Raw genomic sequence first — 5543 nt, forward strand, 5'->3', positions numbered from 1 at the left:
AAATGATTCCTTATTTTATTATTAAATGATAAGCAAACATGTATTATTAGGTATACATATAAACATATCAAGTAATAAAAATAAAATATAGAACATATCATATCACATGTCAGTCATGTGATGATTGATGTGAATGATAATAAAAATACATTTATGAAAAATTATCGCATTATGAAAACAGGAAACTAATAGTATATTTAAATCTTTTAGAAAGATATATTAACGTAAAATTAACGTTAATATTTAAAGTACTGACACAAACAAAGTTAATCTTTAGAAAATTTAAAGTTAATTTAAATATTTAGGTTATGTTGGACAGATATTTTAGTTTGTTTATAATTTTTTTTATTTGAAAAGTTTATTTTACTGCTTAATAAATAAGTTTTTAAAAATGTTAACTTTTTGTTTTTAATTTTTTATATTTTATATTTGATTGTTGATATATTTATCATGATTATTTTTTTAAAAATAAATTATAATTTTATTATTTTTATATTATTTTTTATTTTTAACTACTTTATAATTTACATGTGTTTTTTTAATTAGTAATTATAATTTGTATTGAATTTATTTTTTTAATCCAAATTTTATAATTTATTTTATCATCTTTCTTGTTGAGTATGATAATTTTGATTTTTTTAATTCATAAAATCATTTCATAAATTCATATTTTAAATATATTAAGATTCAAACTACCAAATCTTTATCATAAAAGCTTTCTAAAAAAATCTTAAAATTAATTATATTCTATAAAATCTTGTGAAGCATCCTGTAAAGTTGGTTTAATGAAGTATTGTAAATTAGATTTCATCTTCCAACTAATTTTTTATTTCTAAATGAAAATGAAAATATGATTACGACTTATTGTAATTTTCTTTTATTCCAAAGTTGTAAAAGAGACCACAACTTCTCATGTCTTCTTTTATTTTACTTTAATTAATTAATTAATAGGTTTGGTTTTAAATTTCTAAAATATATTTATCTTTAATCTTTAATTTAACAATATGATATATGTTAGTATCTGGAGTAAAGCTTAAAATCGTGTAAATACAGGTCAAAGCAATAGTTACTATACCGGAAAAACACTCTTCCCCAATCTCGTTAGCCGTTAGGGTTTACGGAGAGAGAGAGAGAGAATAGCAATGTCTTCGTCGAAAGATGCAGACCCCAAGCCTGGGTTACCTGACTCGCAAGGACACGGAGGTTAAGCTTCCTCGTCCAACCAGGGTCAAGAACAAAACCCCCGCTCCGATTCAAATCACCGCCGAGCAGATTCCCGCGAGGCACGTGAGCGCCAAGAGGCCGAGATCCGCCCTCCCAAGCAGAAGATCACCGACCCCACCGAGCTCGGCGAGTACCGTCTCCGCAAGCGCAAGGAGTTCGAAGACCTAATCCGCCGCGTTCGATGGAACATCGGCGTCTGGATCAAGTACGCGCAGTGGGAGGAATCTCAGAAGGACTTCAAGCGCGCGCGTTCCGTCTGGGAGAGAGCCTTGGAGGTGGATTACAAGAACCACACACTATGGCTCAAATACGCAGAGGGTGGAGATGAAGAACAAGTTCATAAACCACGCGAGGAACGTTTGGGACCGCGCCGTGACGCTTCTGCCCCGGGTGGATCAGTTATGGTACAAGTACATTCACATGGAGGAGATGCTCGGCAATGTCGCCGGTGCCAGGCAGGTTTTCGAGCGGTGGATGAAGTGGACCCCTGACCAGCAGGGATGGCTCTCTTACATCAAGTTTGAATTGAGGTACAATGAAATGAGCGCGCCAGAGGGATTTTCGAGCGGTTTGTTGAGTGCCACCCTAGGGTTGGGGCTTGGATTCGCTATGCCAAGTTTGAGATGAAGAATGGCGAGGTTGCGAGGTCGAGGAACGTGTACGAGAGAGCCGTGGATAAGCTCTCCGATGACGAGGAAGCAGAGCAGTTGTTTGTTGCTTTTGCCGAGTTTGAGGAAAGGTGTAAGGAGACTGAGCGTGCAAGGGCTATATATAAGTTTGCTCTTGATCATATTCCCAAGGGAAGGGCAGAAGATTTGTATCGTAAGTTTGTCGCATTTGAGAAGCAGTATGGTGACAGGGAAGGGATTGAGGATGCTATTGTTGGGAAGAGAAGGTTTCAGTATGAGGACGAAGTGAAAAAAGAATCCTTTAAATTATGATTCCTGGTTCGATTACATAAGGTTGGAAGAAAGTGTGGGGGATAAGGAGAGAATCAGGGAGGTCTATGAGAGGGCTATAGCCAATGTTCCTCCGGCTGAGGAGAAGCGCTACTGGCAGCGCTATATCTATTTGTGGTATGCTTGATTTGGATTTCATTTTTCCCGTCTTCTTGTTTAGTCACTGTTTTGATATTTTGTCCTAATGTTTATTATTCGATAATTTAGGATTAATTATGCACTCTATGAAGAGCTTGATGCTGGAGACATGGAGCGAACAAGGGATGTGTACAAGTATGTAGCGTTTTATGAACTTGAAGTTTGGGAATTTATAACTGCATTATGCTTGATTTGAATGTTGCTAATCACTGTTATGTTTAAGTCTCTGTTTGTTCATCAACTAGCACTTAACCCTTTGCAATGGACAAGGAATAATCAAACTATTAATTATGACTTTATATCAAATACAATAAGTTTTCCATATTTTCAGTAATCTTTATCAGCCGTTAATTATGAAATAATTACTTCAACAATTCAAGCTATTTGAGTCATTATCTTTAGTGTTGTATTGTCAAAGCATAAGTACTCAATTACATAGCTATACATACTTGAAAAGTTCCGTGTATCATATATTAATTGGTGTCACCAATGCCCACCGTGTTAACTTACTGGATGAGACTGTGTGATCTCATCTAACAACAGTGGCTTAATTTGGGAAGATTGTTGTTAGAATGGAACTACTAAAAAATGTTGAATGAATATCATATCCCCCTTCCTCTTTCACAGCTAAATATAGAGCAGATAAAAAGAATAGATGCCCTTAGTAACTGCTGAAATAAAAAGGGACAGTAATTCAGTAATCATAGATTGCAGGTGTTTCCTTTGCATGCTCGTGCACCAAGCATATATAAGCACTCCGATAATGAATGTTTGTCTGTTTTTTAATTTAGTCTTGTATGGAATGTCTCTTTCAGAGTTGCATCTAGTAGATATTTCACTGAACAAAACTTAGAACAGTTCCTTAAGTGCTTTTTGTGCTTTTTGCCAAGTAGAATTTGAGTTTCACCTTGATTATTCATGTAATAAATGTTTACATTAAAGCTCAACAAAGTGAAACTTCAATTCTAATGGGAAAGCAGCACCAAAAACACCTAAGAATATAATTTTTGTCATACTTGTCATGAGTATCAGCAATTAGTTAGTTAGAAAAGTCTCTGTTACAATTGTTTTGATAATTGTATCAACAGTAAATTGGTTAAACCAGCGGGACATCACATATCACATATAAAATAAAGGAAGAGTGGAGACTCTAGAATTTTCTGGGATTAACTGAGTTGTTGTTTATACCAGATTCTTCAATCACAGTTGTATTGACCTTACTGATGTTCTCTGTGACTTCCATTTCTTTAGGGAGTGTCTCAATCAGATACCTCACCTAAAGTTCTCGTTTGCAAAGATATGGCTTCTAGCAGCCCAGTTTGAAATACGTCAGCTGAATCTCAAGGCCGCTCGTCAAATATTAGGAAATGCCATTGGAAAGGCTCCTAAAGATAAGGTAATTCTCTGAAGATGCAAATATTATAAACTTCTTTTCATTGCAGCTTAATTAACTTTTTCACACATCTTTACTCTTTGACAACAGATTTTTAAGAAGTATATAGAGATAGAACTGCAGCTTGGTAATATAGATCGATGCAGAAAGCTGTATGAAAAATATCTGGAGTGGTCGCCTGAAAATTGTTATGCTTGGAGCAAGTATGCAGAACTGGAGAGATCTTTATCTGAGACTGATCGAGCTCGAGCAATTTTTGAGCTTGCAATCGCTCAACCAGCTTTGGACATGCCTGAGCTGTTGTGGAAGGTACACAAATTTATTTCTTGTGCAAGAAAATGACTGCACACACTTGCATTTAAATTTTTGGCTTATTCTTGATGTAGCACAGAATTTACTTAAATTTTGGGGTTGTATGGAAAGGGGAAGTTATAGAAATATGTTGGGTAGCTTTTTATTTAAATATAAATCTCAGTAGCTCACTTTAGGGAGAGCCATTATACTAAAACATTGGAAAAGTAGGCGATAAGAAAAAATATTCAAGCCTTGACTTTACAAAATTACGAATGATTAAGGCATTCAATGAATATAAGTTTGGGTTTTAACATTTTCATTGCTTTTGGGTTCAGTTCAGTTAAAATTTGAGCCCGAAAAACATTGAATATCATCTTTCACTATGTGTATGCACATTATTTTCTGTTTTTATAATTGTATGATCTGTTGAACCCTCATCTTTCACTATGCATAGACAACAAATGGACTTAAACTCCCCTTTATCATTCTTTTAACTTTTATTGTTGTCTTCTACTGCATAACTTGATAACATTTACATATTGGTCATAATGTAACTATAAATTTGTGAATTTAAACAGGCATACATTAACTTTGAGACTGCTGAGGGTGGAATTTGAGAGAGCAAGAGCACTTTATGAAAGGCTTCTTGATCGAACAAAGCACTTGAAGGTATGGTTAAGTTATGCAGAATTGAGGCAACAGCTATGGATATGGACAGTTTAGACTTACCAGAAGATGAACAAAAGAAGCAATGCATTCAGTGTGCTAGAAGTATGTGAATCCAGTGCTGTGCTCTTGTGCTGTTAATTTTTATTGTTTGTTTTCAGTTTGAATATAAGTGGACTAATTTTCTGATTCTCTTTATATCTTGTTTTGTGCCTGCATCAGGGGTGTTTGAGCAAGCTCTTAACTACTTCAGATCATCAGCTCCAGATTTGAAAGAAGAAAGGGCAATGCTATTGGAGAAATGGCTCAACATGGAGGCTACGTCTGGAGAGTTGGGTGATGTTAGCTTAGTCCAGTCTAAACTGCCCAAGAAGCTCAAGAAGAGAAGGCATGTTGCCACTGAAGATGGTTCTACTAGGTATGTAACTAACTCTGTTTATCTTTCGACTAGTTCCCAAGGGTTAGTTGATATGGTTTCATATGCAATATGGTGACAGCTATTCTGTGGATTTATTTCCAAGGTACAATATTTGAAGGTTCACTTGAGCCTTCAGCTTCTTGCATGTTGGCAAGACCATTTGTTGTCTACGCATTGTTAATTTTATAACTATCGACATTTTCTTTCTATCTTTAACTTTTGTAAGACTTCTTTTTTTCAAACTTCATTCCTGTTAATTTGATTTTGCAGAATGAAGAATTCATCGACTATTTATTCCCCGAGGAAAGCCAGACAACCAATCTCAAGATCTTGGAAGCTGCTTACAAATGGAAGAAGCAAAATTGTCTTCTGATGATTAACAATATCTTGTAGCTGCTATACTTCTAGCGTGTATATATGGGCATAAAAATACAATATGATATGGTTTACG

General features: G+C 35.1%; 1 pseudogene; it reads left to right on the forward strand.

Annotated features, from left to right (window-relative positions):
* Positions 1-1037: 1037 nt before the first annotated feature.
* LOC114373544 lies at positions 1038-5185 on the forward strand (annotated as a pseudogene).
* Positions 5186-5543: the final 358 nt, after the last annotated feature.

The sequence above is a fragment of the Glycine soja genome, chromosome 11, assembly GCF_004193775.1.
Source record: "Glycine soja cultivar W05 chromosome 11, ASM419377v2, whole genome shotgun sequence".
In the NCBI taxonomy this organism is placed as follows: Eukaryota; Viridiplantae; Streptophyta; class Magnoliopsida; order Fabales; family Fabaceae; genus Glycine; species Glycine soja.